The 18,602-nt window shown below is 30.7% G+C and overlaps 1 protein-coding gene across 6 annotated transcripts in view; it reads left to right on the forward strand.

Annotated features, from left to right (window-relative positions):
• Window positions 1–18,602, forward strand: part of CADM2 (cell adhesion molecule 2) — a 1,028,501-nt gene that overhangs the window by 950,433 nt on the left and 59,466 nt on the right. The window lies entirely within an intron of this gene.

Genomic DNA, 18,602 nt, shown 5'->3' on the forward strand with positions numbered 1-18,602 from the left:
AAGCACAATAAATGAAGCTATCTAGAGGTTTTTGGAAAGGGTAGATAGAATAATTGAGATCTTAGCTTATGTAAGTGCAAGAAGTAATTAAGTCACCTAAATCACTAGCAGTTAGGATTACTGAAGTAGAATATGAGACAACAGGGTATATTTATTTTTAGTGTCACTTATGACTATTATCAAAATATTCCAGAGTAAAATAAATTAAAAATATATGGGCTCTACAATGTTGAATGAATTTAAAATGTAAACAGGAACACAGTTCTTGCCTTGCTTTGAAATGTCAAGAAGTAAGATGTTCAAGGATATGGAGGGAGCTTTTGTTTTCGAAATAGTTAAAAATTATTGACTTAATGCTCCTCTTGCCCTAGATTAAAACATCTAGTGTTGAATTTGTTCTCAAAGGGATGTGGTCCATGTTGTTTTTGTACTGTTCACCTCATAGAATTTAGGAGTAAAAATTTAACATGTATCATCCTAAAGTGATGTGCTGAGTGGATCTGCTTTTTCCACTGATAGAATATTCTAAAGGTGAATATTCTGGGGTTGTCATGATAACAGGAATTCATATTTGACTCCATGATTAATATCTGGTATTAGACTAAAAATAAGTATTTTTATTTCAAAAGCAACCAAAGCAACTTTAAAGAAATAAAGATATTCTTTAGGGCAAAAGAAATGCTTGCATTATGGTTAAGAAATCTAAAAAGGATTCATTAGCAGTCATTAAGCATTTAGTAGAGAATGAAGAAATAAAGGTAATTCTTGAGGCATTATAGAAAAACATACTTTAAACCTACTTTCTGCATAAACAATGCTCATAGAAAAATTGTCATATTTATTTCTGTCTTTTTCCTACTTATATGTTTTTTGTGTCATGCTGGCTACACTAATATGTGTTAAACTTACCAATTAACTTGAAATTAATGAAGACTTACATTATTATGTGCAATTAAGTTACTAAGGACATGTTTACTATTATTTTCATTATTTGTAAGGATTAATCAGTTTGACTTTTGTTTGGAATTTTTATTAATTCTTGATATTAAATTGAGTTTTTACCTTTGGCAACAGTTTAATAGTCTCCCTGTTGTTCCACGAAAACAAATTCTAATGCCTGATCATTGTCAATTTTTAATAATCATGTCAACTATATTATGATATAAAAAATTGGTGACAAAATAAGTTGGATTATATTAGCAATAAGAATGTCTCAGAAATACTTTGGTTTGTTTTGTACTGAGTTTTTGAAGTTATTGACATAAATCTGCAAGTGGAAAGAGTTTAAAGATCCTTCTAATTTCAATTACATACAAGTTGGGAGAAAAGACCTAATAAAAATGAGGAAAACAGGTAACCAATATTTTACATTTTAACGTAAAATAAAAGATATTTAACATACTGCTTTTCTTTAATGTGTGATATTCTGCAAAGATTTTTACAAATAATTATTTAAACAAAATGTAATTGTTGCATATTAACAAAATCTCTGATATTCAGTTCTAACTGTGTCAACAAAACACTGATGGAAAAGAAGAAAGTTATATTGATTTAAATATATTTAAAATGGTATATTTAGACACGCCAAATAATCAATTATTCATTCCTTTTTCAGAAAGTATTTATTGATTACCTATTATATGTGTGGCAATATGTCAGGCCCCCAAATTTTGGAAATTTCTTATTGTATTAAAAACCACTAATGACCAAGTTAAAACATTTCCATCTATTGTGTTTGACTTAATCTTTAGTGAAAACTATTGTGTTTCTTGTGGGGAAATCTTATGCATGTCCTCCAATCTACTGAAGCATACGTGTGTATGAGTGTGTGTACATGTATGTATTTGCAATATATAAACATACTGTATACATGTACATGCTATTATAGACTGAAATAAGAGAAAAATATTCTTTCTCGTAGTGAAGTTAACATTGTATTGTGTCACCACATGAATTTTAAATGAAATTTGACCTTTTGCATTTAAAATAGTATTTTAAAGCTGAAACCTAATTTTTACCTTTTCAGGTAGATATGGTTTTTCCAAGTCCTGAGATTTTTTTGTTGTTGTTGTTATACAGTGGTACCAAAGTAATGAAAGAATTGAATTGATCTTATCCTCAAAACATACAAATAAACTTCCAAGAAGACATGTGCATGCATGTGTGTACACACATATTATTCCCTCTTTTTTAACTTAAATTTTGAAAAACAACATAATTTAAAAAAACTTCAAAGTATGTGGAAATAAAGTATTTATAAGCTAAGCAATTCATAATACTTTTTAATAGGGAAAAACACTAGAACAAACATTTTATGTTAGCCCAATATCCATTTTTTTTTCCTTCTATCTTCAACCAACATCTGGTGGCTAAAGAGGTCACCAATGTCACCTACATCATTAATATTGAGGGTGGAAGGTTCATTGAGTACATGAACATTGTGAACTTTGTACTGTATTCTTTTTTTTGCAGAGGGGTTCTAGGGTTTGCACTAGCCAGGGGTACTTTACCATCGAACCACATACTCAGCCCTTTTTTACTTTGAGACCAGGTCTCACTAATATGCTGTGGGCCTTGCTAAGTAGTTCAGGCTGGCTCTGAACTTGTGATCTTCCTGCCTTAGCTGCTGAAGCCACTGGGATTATAAGTGTGTGCTACCATGTCCAGCACTCTATCCTTGAGTTTTTTTTGTATATTATCTTTTAAATTAGATGCATTTATATTTGGACAGATTATATTTATTTATAATTTATGAATGATACTTCAAAATTATGACTAAAAGGGAATAGAATATGTTGCTTGGGAAAACCTGAAAACTATAGAGAAGGAATACTATCAGGCTGCAAAATTTGTTAGTTTATTTCATCCTTTTCTCTCATTCAATAATTTGAAATATGCTAAATATATTTGATTTTATTATGTTTAAATTCATTTCTTCAAATTTCATAAACTATAACATTTATCTTTGTGTATTTAATAAATGATCACATGAATCACTGTTAATATCTGCATTTACACTTTCAGAATTCCTATTATTACTGAGTTTTCCATCCTAGATACAATAAACATCCAATTTAAAATAAGTTTAAAGAATCACAGTTGTTGCTATATGAGAAATCAAGAAGAAATACAGCAAAAGTAAATGCACTCAAATCGGTAAAGCCATGACCTTGAGACTTTGCACACCTTTTCATTCTGTATTTAAAATGCAAACTCTTTAGGAGGAAGAAGAGTTTCAACTTTACGGATAAAAGCAGGCAATTACCAGTATCCTATTACAAATAAGGGTGTTAAAACATAAGGGAAGTTAATCAATTTGAGCAGTTACGGCAAAAGCAGGGAATAAGTAAGCCCTGGGGAAATCTTTGAGTATGAAGTTTGGTTCTTCTGTTTAAGAGATTTGTCTTGGAAAATGACCCAAATTGAGCCTTGGCATCTTCATCAAGAAAACAAGTCATATTTAATTTCCAGGGTTGTCTTGAGAATTGGATATGTTGGAGGAAAATCTGAGATTAATTAAATTTAAGAAATTTATTTGAGCAAGAGAAGTATTAGAACTGGGCAGCATTCAGGAGAGAAATCATTTCAGAATTCCCCACCCTACCACATCTGCAGGTTATGTTAATAGCCAGAAAAAGGGAGGTGACATACAGAAAGAACCTCATTGGCTGTTGTTACCATTCATCTTTGAATGGAAGGAGTGTGGAGACATTTACTTATATGAATGTGATCCAATCAGTTGGTGGCCTGTGATTGGATGGGGCTCCCCTGCAGTAATTGACTGAGACTCAGCTCTCCATTATAAAATGTACTCACGTTAGCAGTTTGTTTGTATGCTGTATTAGACTGAAATTTAACCCCTACATCTGGAGGCAACTTTGAGCAAAATTGTATAACCCAAGTACAGAAATAGACTAAAGCCAAACATGCCAATTTAGTATGTAATATGTGGAGTTTGGAGTTTTAAAAAATTATCAGTACTCAATACGTGACAGATTTGTTTGCTCAATTCATTTTAGTAAACAAACATGTTAACATGAAAGTATATCACAAAATTAATGGAATGATTTTTTTTTCAAAAAACTTAATTATAGCTTTAAATCTGGCAAAATTCTTTAGTGTTTCTGCACTGGTTACTTTTTATATCATACTTAATTTTTATTGAATATATGATGAAAAAATTTTAGGTGAAAATGGTATTAGGGCATATGGAAATTCTTTAACTATCTCTGTGTAGCTATCATCTATCTGTCCCTTGAAGTATAAAAGTTCATAAATTTTCCATGAAGTTTAAAGTATTAGTGATTTATATTAGAGACCTAGTATCTGAACATTTATAGGTCTCCTAAATTTTTCCATTACAAGAGATCATTGATGCAACACATTTTAATTTCTGCTTTTGGAAACTAGAGTTATTTATTTTTTTTAAGATAGTGGCCTAAGAAATCTCATCATTCAAAAGGTATAAATAACATGTATATATATATATATATGCACACATATACACACACATATATGCACATATACATACACATATACACTCATAATGCTATAGTTTAGATCAACATGATAACTTTTAATGAGTTAAATATAATCATGTATAAAATGGTTCTGAATGATTTGATGTGATTTCTAGTATTAATATAAACATCATTTCAAATGACATGTTTAATTTGAAAGCATTTTTCTTCTTAATGTATAATTGTATAGTAAGTATATCAAGATTTAGAAATCATTAATAGCATCCTCATTTCTGTAGTTGATGATAATGATTTACTGAAAATTCAGGCATCATATATGAGACATAATGACATGTATTATTGATTGTGTATATTTATGATTTTAAAAATTAGAACTCATAACTGAATCTTAATACTTAAGACAGAAAAGCTCCTGTGCTAAACATTTATACCTGTTTCTGCCTGAGTGACACCACGAGTACCCTAAAAATATAGAGATGACTGCTAGATAAGGGAAGATGAAAAATATCCAATATGTTCTGAATCTGTTGAAATATTTCATACCTTTCAACATACTAGAGAGGGGGAAAATGATAAAAATGGTGATGAAATTGTTTATACAACCCATGTAAGAATCAAAATTGATTATTGGTTCAAATCTAGATTTTGTTTTACATTAGACTTGGAAATGATGAAATTATAATTCCATGGTATATCATTTCCCCAATAATGTCAACCAATTTATTAATTATGATGAGGCTAATTGCAGTGGAAACTTAGTTGAAAATGGTGGAGCTGCAAAATAAAAGCAAGGGATTTCTTTTTAATTTAAGAAAACATTTTAATTATCAAAATGTCTAGGACCAAAGTTATATTCATTAAACTAAGAGATAAAAATGCATACTTGTTCACAATTTAAATGTACATTAAGGGTTTTGTCCATTTGGGCTGCTGCAACAAAAATAACATAAATTGGGTGGGTTTTAAGCAATAAATATATATTTTTCACAGTTCTGGAGGCCAGTCCACACAAGATCTGAGGTCTGTTGCGAGGCTGCTCCTCATAGACAGGAAATTCTACCTTGTGTTCACAACAGGTAGAAGGGTCAGAGCAGCCTACTGAGGTATCTTGAATAAAACACTAAGCCCAAGCATGAGATCCTCACTCTGATATCTAATATTTCCCAACAACTTTGCCTCTTAAGTTCATTATCTTGAGAGTTAGGATACCCACATGTGAATTTTAAGGAGACATAAGTATTCAAACAATAGCACCAACATTGTTATGTATGTTTAAAAATATAATATGAAATGAAACATTTTAAATTATTTGTAAAATAAAATAAATTATAACATACATCTAGAATGAACATAGCTCCAAACTAAAACTTATAGATCCATATGCTTCCATTTTAAAGTCATGTAAGTCATAAAACTTAATTATTTAAATGTAGATGAATTTAGAGAACCATTTATAAAAGTATAATCCCAAAATATTGATTTCTTAAAGGTCTCACTAAATAACTACTTTTCCTTTCAAAGTCTTTTTGAAGAAGTCTTAGTGACAACTAAAACAGTCATATATATACAAAGGTGGGCTGTGTGAATTGAAAATAAAAGTTGCCTGTTTACTTTGTACCAGTATAGAGAAGTTGAGATGAATGGAAAACTGCATTCATATTTTATGTAGGTGATTTTAATGAACCACAATTGCCTAAATTGTGGATCACAAAAGAGTATTATTTGTGTGCAGATTCTTTACCTCAATTGTTTCATTTCCTTGACTTTGAAATAAAATAATAAAATAAATACAGAATGACACACTCATAGTTGAAACTAGTGTCTGAAGTATATATTTAATTAAGTCAGATTTAAAAGCAATAATGATTTGGCCTGAACTTCTGTCCTCAACCATTCATTCACACATACATATTTATGTGTATGTATATGTACAATTGGTTTGTTCATAAATATATCTGCTATTTTTTGGTTTAAATACTTTTAAAAATAGAATACATAAACATTTATCAGATATGTTTCTCAGTAAAAGAAAAAGAAATTCAGCTACAACAAAAAGTGAATGGAATAAAAACATTATATTTCTGAGTCAGTCACTAGAAATGCACTCAAATAGAGCATTCGGAATGTCAAGAATATATCATCTTGACACAGTTAAATCCCAAAGTGTGCAAATCAAGAAGTTGTTTATGAGCTTTTATTATGAGTGTTTAGCTATTAAAAATGTTTCTGGTTTTATTGGTGGTAATAAAACACAATTTGCATGGTGTTGTGAGCTTTTAAAAATTAAGTGTCAATATGTTGGTTTTTTATTTTTTTCACTTGACAAAAATTAAGTAATAATTCAGTATCCAGATGGTCTCTATACAGAAACCTGCTTATCTGCAAAAGACAGGTTTCTATAGTTAGGCTATAAATGTAGTGAAGTATCCATTAGTCTTTTTTAGAAACAACAAATGCATAAAGTTGACTAGTTTTTAAAATTAAATATGTAAAACATAGTTCATAATAGAAAAAAAAGATACTAAATGTACTTGGAAGGAACAAGCAGTATAAATGTTGTACAGTTGGAGACATGTTAAATCTTGCCTCCAGTACCATATTTTAGTGCTGATGGTGTTAATGTCTACAGGCTGGATGTTGGTAGGAGTGCTGTCTGGGGTTCCAGGTCCTTTAGCCAGATAAAAAATAAACATTTTAATAATTGCAATGTGCAGGTTAAGTTATTCCAAGTTATCATGAAATTTAAAATTCTTCTTTTGATTCTAGTAGACCTTATCTGGAAAACAAATACATATCACTGGCTATATATAATTATTTCCAAAATTAAATGGAGCATTTGTTTCTGACTCATTTGAAATTGTACTACATACAATTTTAAGCCTTTAAACATTTCCCAGTTTGTTTGCAGCATTTAACAAATATTTGTGGAAAACATATAATCATTTTTTCCTGATAACCATGTATTATTAAGAGGAATAGAATATATATGCTCTGTTCTATTTTCCAAGGGTACGCTTGTGATTTGTCTAATAAAACATCAAACATTTTAAAACATTGCAAGCTTGTTTATTTCTTTAGCTTGTATCAATTTAAACAAATCTTTGTTTCCTTAGTTTGCTATTTTTAAGTAAATAAGTCTACTTATATTGTTTTCACTTCCATAAGTTTAGGCATATTCTCATTGATTTTATAGTAATAATTCCAGATTTAATAAGAATCTATAATACATACATGTTTCCTGCAAAATAATCTCTCAGAAATAAAAGGAATGGCTTAAACAAGTACATGCCATCTTCTTAAATTCATATTTATTATTGAATATGCATATGAAAATAAATATTAAATTTAAATTATGCCATAATGATTTTATTTCAGAAAGCACACTGCTTATAAAAATATTGACACTAAAGTGAGCTACATATTAGTGTCATGATATTCTGTTTTAGGTTTAAAAAGCATGGTCTACATATATAAATATTTCTACAACATTCATAAAATTATTTTACAATTCATTAATAAACTAAACCAGTTGTACCTTTCTTCCTAACCAAAGAATTAAATTTATGAGCTGTGCCTTTGAAGGCGAAAAGATTGCCAGCACTGCCCTTGCTTCTTTGACACTCCACATGAAACACAGTTAATAACCTCCCCTGTAAGCTTGGTGAAACATTGAATTGATACTAATTATACCAACTTTGGGATAGAAGGTGACCTTGGCTTCAGCTGGAACTTTCAGCCAGGACAATAAATAAGACCAAATGCCACAAAGCATGACTTCTGAGAAGGGTCTAATACAATTTATTAACTTTTGGGAGTTTGTGGAATTGCAATAAATGCTCTGATAATTGTAATATTTTAAAACATCTCTTGCTTCAGTAATACAGTAGTTTCTTATTTCTCTGGATTTCAAATAATCTCCTATTAGCTTTCTATACTCATTTAAATTAATCTGTGTCCAGAAAATTAAAAACTACTTGCTGCAAAGTATATATATAAGATGATTACAGGGCAAGGAGACAGATTTTTCTAAGTGCTTCTGAAATACGAACATAATATTTATATAATGTTAGTATTACAATAGCTTATGTTGAATCTCTGACAACACTGATTCTTAAAGAAATGCCCTTATAAAATGATTGAGGAAAATGCCCAAGAAAATGTAATTGCCTCAGGAGGTCCACAGGTTTAAACCACAGCCAAAAAAGAAAGAAAGAAAGAAAGAAAGAAAAATCTGTTAAAACAAACAATGTGTAGCAGTTTTACAGTCAAAAACTGAGTTCAGCAGCATTGTTTAAAAAGATAGGACTAGTTAAGCTACTATAAATACTAACAGGTGAGTGAGAAAAAGAAATTAAACTTTTAAACCAATATTGTTTAAATAATTACATTAGTATAAATGAAATTATGATCACAATTTTGAGTATAATTAATGGAAATATGTAATTTAAGTCTAGTCATTTTTCATCTTAGAAAAAGAGATAAACTCAAATATGCCCATGGCTATTTTATTTAAGTCACTAGTAGCAAATTATGTTGAGCAATGAATGTTTAAATGGCAAAAATGAAAGCAACTATTTACTATCATTAGAAATTACAATTGGTTTATTGAAAAATGTATTTGTTCAAAAGTAGTTGAACCAAGTGTATCATTTGAGACAGATTCCACAATAGAAAAGCAATGCTATCCTGCAGTAGTCTGGGTTAGAATAGGTAAGGTGTAACTGTCTTAATATTTTTTTTCCTTAAAATCATGTTCTTTAAATATGGATGAAAACACCCTCCCACTTCCATAGTGTGCTTTTCAAGATATTAGGAGAAAACTCATGAAAGTCTCAAAAGGGAGCAACCAAAGAAAGGTTAATAAAAAGAGTTTGAGCAGAGGCATAGGAAGAGTTTTTGCAACTATAGGAAGAGTTTTTGCAACTAATGAGGAATGGAGAAGCACAAGAGAACTAGCAAGAGCTGTAATCTGTTACCACATTACGTCTATGGGATAAAGAAAGTGAGTCAGGTTATCCTAACCAAAGACAAAACTGGAACCAGAAAGGTAAAATTTGAAAATGGTAGTAATCAAGTAGGACATAGTCAGTGTCGGAATCTCAGCAAGGTGAGGACCTTGAAGAAAGGAAGATTAAATATCTGGCCTCTTCTTCTGGCTTCCAACATCTTTCCATTAAATGACTCTATCTTAAAATCCGAAGTAAAGAAATCTGGCTGAAGCAATACAGAAATGTCAGTACCCAGGCTAGCAAAGACAATACCTAGCAGAAATGATGGATTTGAGGACCAACTGGGAATGAAGAGCAGAGACACATGTATTTGGAATATTTTGTCTAATTGTTCTTTCAGAATGCTATGTTAGTCAACTTTTTATCACCATGACCAAAATACCTGAAAGAAACAACTTAAAGGATGAAAGATTTGGTTTTGGTTCATGGTTTCAGAGGTGAGAGTCAACGGTTGGCCAAATCTATTGCTCTGGACCTGAAGTGAGGCAGAACATCATGGTAGAAAAGCATGGTGGAAGAAAACTCTTAGATCATGGCTGCCAGGAAGCAGAAGAAAGAGAGGAAGAGCCAGGAACAAAATATAGTCCCCAAGAGCATGCCACTAGTGATCTGCTTTCTCCAACTAGGCCTTACCTACTTATAATTTCCACTACCTCTCAGTGGTTCATTAAAATTGTTTATCCATCAAATGGATTAAACCACTGATGAAGTTAGAGAACTCAGGATCCAATGTTTTGTACAAGCTCTTCCTCTGGATATTGCTGCATTGGAGACCAACCCTTCAAACGTTAGACTTTGGAGGACTTTCCATGTCCAAACTGTGACAGGTGGCTAGAAATCAGATTTTATTTTAGTTTTGGACTTTTCTTATACATATTACAATTCTATAATAGAAAAATGGCAATGAAAATGGTAATGGTGGTAAATGACAACCTTATAATTTACTTTAATATATAATTTCCCTTTGCTGGCTATAGTTGGAAAAAGAAATGTTCTTGATGGCAGAGGGCTGATTAGGAAACTTGATAACTGATTGCCTTTGTTAGTGGATACAAATAAATCTGAAATTTCAATTTTTGTCAACCAACTTCCAAAAGAAAAACATGATTCTTTTGTGAGGCATACCTTTCTTCTTTTTGAGAGATGGCTCATTTAAAAATTTCTTCATCTACTAATATAGAGGCAAATTATTTCTTTTCATTTGGAGTAAATACTTGGAGAATCTTGGCTGTGGGATGGGGTCAAGGGAGGTTCTAAATATCAGATAGCAGTAAGTTAGTATACACTGATACAGATATGTCCTATTAATTTTCCATTAAGGAATTTTAGTGTCACTTAGATAATTTTTAGTCCTGAGATAATAGCTTTTCAGAAAGCAAAATCATTTTCTTGAGAGAAGATTTTAGCAACAGCAATCACATTCCTTAATGTATAACATGATTTATTTGCTTTTGATGTTTTGAAAGTATACGTGTGTTATTAATTCAGTTGCATTGGCAGATAGGAAACATACAAAATAAAAACAATTTAGCTTGCTTTCAGTTTGTCGTACATCTGTTTATCTATGTTACAGTTTGTGTCTCTAGCATTCTACCACTAAGAGGTCAAAGGGTTTTGTTCAGAGTGAAAGTTTTAGAAAAAGTTTTTTTTTTTTTTTTTTTTTTTTTTAATAGTAAGAATGATAATCCAAATTCCTGATACTTTTGGTATCCTATCTACTACCCCCAGGGAGTTAAAGGGAAATTGAGTAGTACATCTTGAAATGCAGTTTTAGGAAACTAAAAAGCAATCTTCCTATACTTTTCTCTTGATCTTCCCAGGTTAAATCCAGATATATTACATCTTAAGTTTAAATTAAAATAAAAAATCATGCAAATGAAAGGGAATTTCTAACATTCTCTTTCTTTTACTAAACCCTATTTTTTTTTTAATGTGTGTAGTGCTGAGGATTGAACCTAGAGCAAATGTTGCACCACTGCACTATTCCCAGCTCCTTATATATGTAGATATAACTTCTCTGTTCAATAATTGGCAATATATCAATGTTGAATTTTTCTATTATAATGTAGATTTTTTTAAAGTAAAGATGGACATTTCAAAGTATCTCTTAAAACAAAATTAGCCTTTATTAAACCAAAATAGCATAAACTACAATCTAAAAGTATAGTTATTGAGTCACTGGATTAACAATGAGTACCATATCAGAACTCAAAGTGAGAGTTGCCAGGGGCACAGATAATTTGTGTCATGGCAGTTTGGCATCTGAGTATGTGATCTTGGGCAAGGCAATTCCTCTCTCAATGTTCCTTCAGCTACATGAATTCCAAGTTATTTCTCAATCTTGAATTCTATGAAATAGAATTTGAACATCTGACTCCATGAGCATTTCAGGAATCAGTATATTTTCTAGAATTTTTCTGTTGGAACTTGTGGTCCAATTTCAAATGCTCCTTTTACCAACTAAATAATTTTGGTAATTTTTGGAGCATAATTCCACATTTCAACTCATTTATGTTAGAAAATTCTGAAAAGCATAAAAATGAAAACTGAGTCATTGGCTGCCACCCACAATGCCTGCCTTTGTGTCACTTTTTCATAGCCCTATGCCCAACTCTTCTCCCATCATTGGTATACTCACTTCCCCTGTTGTTTCCTCTCACAACCGGAAATAGCTAAACATACTCTATCTGTAAAACTTCCAACCTCACGTTATGGTAATAAATTAAATATTGAGTTCCAGCTGTGATGTTCATAGCACTCATGTCTATAATCAATTTTTACATTTCTATAACTGAGTCCAGATCTCCACAGATCAACCACAGTGTAGCTAAATAAAAGCAGCTTAAACAAACATTATTACATTGTGCTGTTGGAATTTAAGACTGATGATTTAGATTGAATCAAAATGGTTAGAGAAAAATAAAAGGGCTAAAAGCATGGCTTCTGAACTTTATTATCTGGGTTCTTATTTTTTATTTTAAGAATTATTGTAAAGCCTAAAAGCAGTATGATCTTTATTAATTTATTTGGTCTCAATTTCTAAATCTAAAAAGTATAGATGATAACATCAATCCTAAAATATAGCTTTTAAAATTAAATGTTTGTGCATCAACTTGTTTGAAACACTGCCAAGATCACAATAAGTATTAGCTTTCATATTTATTTTTCATAGATTCCTTAAAACTTACCATCAAAACAGCACAGGATAAAATTGGTATATATATATATATATATATATATATATATATATATAATAACTGAGAATAAAAATTGTTAGGTGAAGGCTACAGTGTATAGTAGTTAGACTATCTGACATCATAATTTTTTTGCTGTTAGAATACCTGAGACTGATTCATTTATAATGTACATAAATGGAGGCTAGTATGTCTAAGAGCCTGGTACTAGAATCTGGTGAAAGCCTTTCTCCAAGGTCATCCTGGTGTGGAAGTTGGAGAGGACAGAGAGGGTGAGAGAGCAAGAGAGTTTGTACTCACTTTTTAATACCCACTCTCATGACAAACTAACAGGTTACTTCATTCATGAGGGCACATGAATGAAACACTCCTTATTAAACCTATCTCCCAAATTAGGGATTGAAAATTAATTTACATTGAAGATTAAGTTTCCAACACATGAACTTTTGGGGACATAATCAAGCCAGAGAAGCATCATTTAAAGTCATGCAAGTCTTTTTTGAAATCTAAAACTTAACAAATATCTGACATGTGATTTAAAGTGAGTAGATATGGGTGCAGAATATGCCACCCTCAAAAATCACATTTTGGCCTAAGAGTTGAGCTAAGACACTATAGATACAGCAGGTTCAGAAACTCTGACCTCTACCTTTCTCCTTGAACCAGGAGAAAAGTTATATTCTATCATCAGAGAAGGGAGATAAAACTCCAATATGAAAGACACCCTCCATGTAGCAGAAGAAAAAATTCCTGTCATCAAGGACAGGAATATGAGGCTGAGGCTGAGAAAAATCTGTGCAGATACATCTTGATAAAATAACTCTTATCTTCCTTAGCATATAATTGCTATTTTTTTTATTCTATTTATTATAGAAGCATTTGGGTTATTCCTACTTACTTCAGTCCTCTTTTCCTTGAGAGGACTTCCATGTACATGTAAAAAAGTACCTGTATGCTTTTCTTGCTAATCTGTTTTATGTCAGTTTAATTGTAAGGCCCAGTTGAAGTACCTGGGCAGGTAGAGATATAGTTTTGCCCCCTTCTAGAGGGATAAAGGAGACTCACTGGAATTCCTAATAAATCTATTCAATCAGTTCTCAAATAAGTTGAAAACCAAACATAAGTATTATTTTTATAAGTCATAATCCTTACCAAATGCTAACAGACCTTAACGTGTAAGTTAGAAGTCTTCAGTATCAGAAATATGTAGTTTGGTTTCCAGTTACATGATAAACAAGTTGTACTTTAAACTCAAGCTGTCCCATTTTTAAATGATTATTATAATTTACTTGTAGGATTTTTATAAGAATCAAAATAGGTAATAAATAAAATTTTCTATCATTCCCATATATGGGTAATTTTGAAAATATATGGAACTATTGTAAAAATATGCTATATATTAGGCTACAATAAATTGGGTTTGTTAATAATCAAGAGACACCACTTTTATGTTGCAACACTTCTTTATTATTCACTATCATTAATGATTACAACTTAATATTTATCTTTGATATATTGACCTTGAATCTACTTACTCAGCTTAAATGAACACATTATTAAATTCAAATAATTAAAATATGTTTAAATTCTTCCAGTAAATTACAGAAATTATGAAATATTTGAGATGTTATCTAAACACAGTCAAGGTTCAGCAGACTTATTTAACATTCATTAAATTTCATAAACTTTTAAATCGTAGTAATTAAAAAGAACTGTACATTTTTCATTTTAGGCAATTGTTCATGACAGAAAAATTAATGTTAAAATTGTTGATTAAAATGACGGAAAAGAGTATTCCTTATCTTGTAGTCTTGAGATAAACTGTAACATTTTACAAACATTCTCATATGTTTCATTTATTTAAAATGTTTGATATGTAATATAAATATAGTGTTTAGACAAAATTCTTATGTGAAACATATTATTTTACACTCTCAAATGTTAAGTTTATCTACCATGATATCCCTCAATGATTTTACATTTATTTGGCAATGTAAAAATTCTGATAGACTAGAGTGATAGAAGCAATCTTTAAAACCAGATAGCCTACCCTTTTTCCCATATTCTAAGTGATAAATGTGATTTCACAAAAAAGAGATTTGCTTATGACTACATAGCACTGGTACAATAACAGTTCTAAAACAAATATCTTCTAAATAACTTTTTCTTACATATTGACCCATGACATGTATTATTTTCCAGTATACAGAGACATGAATTGATTAATTCTAATTTTATTCCTAGTCCAAATTACATGATTTGGGGGGAAAAAAAGAGAGGAGAATGTTTTAAAAGAAAATATTTTTTAAGATTCTGTTAATCTAAAACGTTTTAGGATGGTAAAATAGAACTATGGGGATTCAAATTTAAGGTTTTATAATTCTTTTCATGTAATTTCAAAAACTGATTCTAAGGATCTTGTATTAAACCAAGGAGGTCTTTTCCATGTTAAAACTTTTCAATTCCTCATTTATCAATAATTATACGCATAGTGGTAACATTAAAACTAAAACTCACAAAAACGCAATTCCATTTTCTTTTTTTTTTAATTTATTTTTATTGTACACAAATGGGATATATACTGTTTCTCTGTTTGTACATGAAGTAAAGTCATACCATTTGTATAGTCATACTTTTACATAGGATAATAGTGTTTGATTCATTCTGTTAATTTTTTCCCCCCCCCCCCCACCTCTCCCACCCCTCTTTCCCTCTACAGCACAAGAGTTAATTTAGAAAATCAAATCAAGGAAAACAATACATATACTTTATTGAAACACCTACAAATGTACAGAGCTCTTGCTAATATTCTCCTAAGAATACGTAGATAACTGCCTTGACCTTGTTAAACTTTATTGCTCTGAAGTTTTCCAAGAAACTTTATATTTGTTCTTCCTAAAATTTGATATGCTTTTTATATTGTTTCCTATATATCCCTCCCTTGACCTGGCTGGAAGCTCCTTTTTTTTCTTTCTTTTTTTTTTTTTTGGAAGCTCATTTTTAAATCTAAAAAACATTTTATTGGGATTAGTTATTTTACTGGCTTTTCTTTAGTATTTAATTTTAGTGATTCATTAACCAAGTTTTAAAACAAGATAAAGGATCCCTCTTTCAATATCTTTGAAAATCTATCCTCGGATGTCTTGATCATTCTTCTTGGTTTAGGAACTTTCTCTCCTACCCACATCCTAGCCCTGAGAGCCTCATCTTACTGTCAGAAGTGCTAAGTGATACATTGGTCAGTGTGGAGCTGTAATTGCCTTGTCTTCCGTAAACTACTTCTCTGGAGTCTCTTCAAGGTCAAGGGTATCACTTTCATCTTTCCAAGCAGTTTGGCTTTAAAATGAAAGCATTTTGTTTAAATTACACCTGAAGGTTTAGGTGTTCAAAAACTAAGGGAATCACTTGTAAAGTTTAATCTATGAGACACAAAAAGTATAAGAAAACACAATTACCTGAGCAAAGAAGTAATTTAAACCTCCAGAAAGTTTTTAATGAAGGCTCTTTATATAATCTGCATAACTATGATGTAATTTTTGTTAAATTGGTTTGTTTAGAACCATGAACTTTAACATCATCTCCTTGATTATTTATTCATAATCTATCAACTGAGGGACATAATTATGTACATGGGAGCTGTTTAGAAATTGTACAGTACTACAAATATATGTTTCTTTCATCATTGTCTTGTATTATAACCTTTCCTTATAGTACTTCTGGCCAGGCAACATTTTTTTTGACGGTGGGAAGAGAATTACATTTGTATTCTAAGAAAAACCCCCATCAAAAATCATCTTTTAAAGATTTATTTTAAAATTTAGTCAATTTAATTCTTACTTAATAAATATTATTTTAATACTAGAAGTCATTCATGTAATTGTATTACTGTGTAAAAAATATATAATGGAGAGAAGATACTATTTTCACATTCTCTACACAATTCTCCTTTAGCTGTTTTGTAGTTATGCATGCTTAAGAAAATTTCTTTTGCTGTCAATAGATGAGATGAATGTGCCATCCAGGTCTGCAAAATAACTTCAGATTAGGCTTTTAACAGGGACAGGACTTGAAAATAGTCACAAAAATTCATGGTCTGGTCTTTGAAAGCCCACCATAGTTAATAGAACAGAAGAAGAGAATATTGATGAGTTTGTTCTTGTTTTACCACTGAGCTACATTACCAGTTATTTTATTTTATTTTATTTTATTTATTTATTTTGAGACAGGGTCTTACTAAATTACTGAGCTCACCAAGTTGTTGAGGCTGTCCTGGAACTTGAGATCTTTCTGCCTCAACCTCACAAGTCTCTGGGGTTACAGGCTTGCAGCACTGCATCTAACTATGAAAGTTATTTTTAATAGAGGAAGCTCTTCTGCCATACACAATGTGAACATAACTGAAATGCTTGGGTAGGGAAGGGATAAAATATCAAGTAAACATAGCATATGTATGTTTCATTTCCATTTTGAAAATCTCTAGTTATATGGTGATTTAAAACACATGACTTAGGTTTTATTGAAATAGTAGCTAATTTTCTGAATTTTTCAATTTGAACAGGGATTTGCTTAGTTCCTTGAGTACTGTTCTTCATATGCAATATAGTGTCTTCAAACACATGTAGGAGCTGGAAATGTAAAAGAAGAAGGAAAGAGCAGAAAAAAAGTCTATAAAGAAAGTAGATATTCAGTTAAGTTAGAAGGAAACATAAATGAGAAGTAATAGTGAATGATAAAGGGTTATATACTCATCTATGCAGTTATTGATTTAATAACTAGGTATTCTGTGGATAAGAAGATGTAAATTATAAGAAATTTTATAAGTCACACTTAAAAGTTTAGTTTATTTAGGAGGTGATGAGAAATAATTCAAGTAAAATGATAAAAAGTTACATTAGGCTTTTGAATCATCATTCTGAAAAGATAAAATTAATGGAAGATTGAGGAAGAAATAAATGACAGAATGCCATCGAAGAAATCTGCATAATTAATGATGAGGACTTGAAGAAAGACAGTAGTGAAAGGCACGAAGAAGAGGGCAAAGTTTCAAGATATTTGGGAAAGTGAAATTGATAGATTCTGTAACTAAGATTTTAGTTTAACAAATGGGAAATACCAAAGAATGGCTGACAGGAAGTTTAGTTTGAGTCTCAGATTGGTGCAATTTTCAGAATAAAGACTAGAAGAGTTAAAAGTTTTAGGTGAAAAACTAATGTTTTCAATATTAGTACGGAGAGTTTGAAATGTCTTCATAAAGTCCAAGGGAAGGTACCTAATTAAAAATTAGATACAGGATATATTTTCTGAGGTAGAAACAGACTTTTTTTTTTTAATTGATTCTTCCATAGATGAAGGGTAAGTCATAGAGAAGTACAACTTTAATAGGATGTGTAATTTAAGAGAAGAATGGCAAAATGTGGACCCTGTATTTAAAAACAAAAAAATCTAAGACTCATGTTGAACAATACAAATTTGCAAAGAAATGATCAGGGTGGTAAGACAGGGGAGAGAAAAAGGTGTCCCAGGAGTATAGAATGAGGCATACCTAAAAATTAAAGGAAGTCTAACAATGCACAATGGCTCAGAGAGGCCAAATGTGATAACATGTGAAAAATGTTTTCTTATTTGATTTTTATTTTGGGAGGATTTCATTAATTTTGAAAATACAGTTTTCATTAAATAATTTGATAAAAATCCCTCTGTAGAACTTAAAAGTGAATGGGAGTTAAGATGTAGAGGAAGTTAGTGCACTCTTATTTCAAGAATCTTGTCTGAGAAGAAAAAGAACAGATTCAAAACAGATAGCAACATAAAGTCAATCAGCATTTTTAAAGTGTAATATTAAACTAAGTTTCTTTGTACATTGTGAGAATAGCATTAGGACATAAGAGAGTTTGAAAAAATGTTTAAAAAGGAGATAT

The sequence above is a fragment of the Sciurus vulgaris genome, assembly GCF_902686455.1.
Source record: "Sciurus vulgaris genome assembly, chromosome: 10".
In the NCBI taxonomy this organism is placed as follows: domain Eukaryota; kingdom Metazoa; phylum Chordata; class Mammalia; order Rodentia; family Sciuridae; genus Sciurus; species Sciurus vulgaris.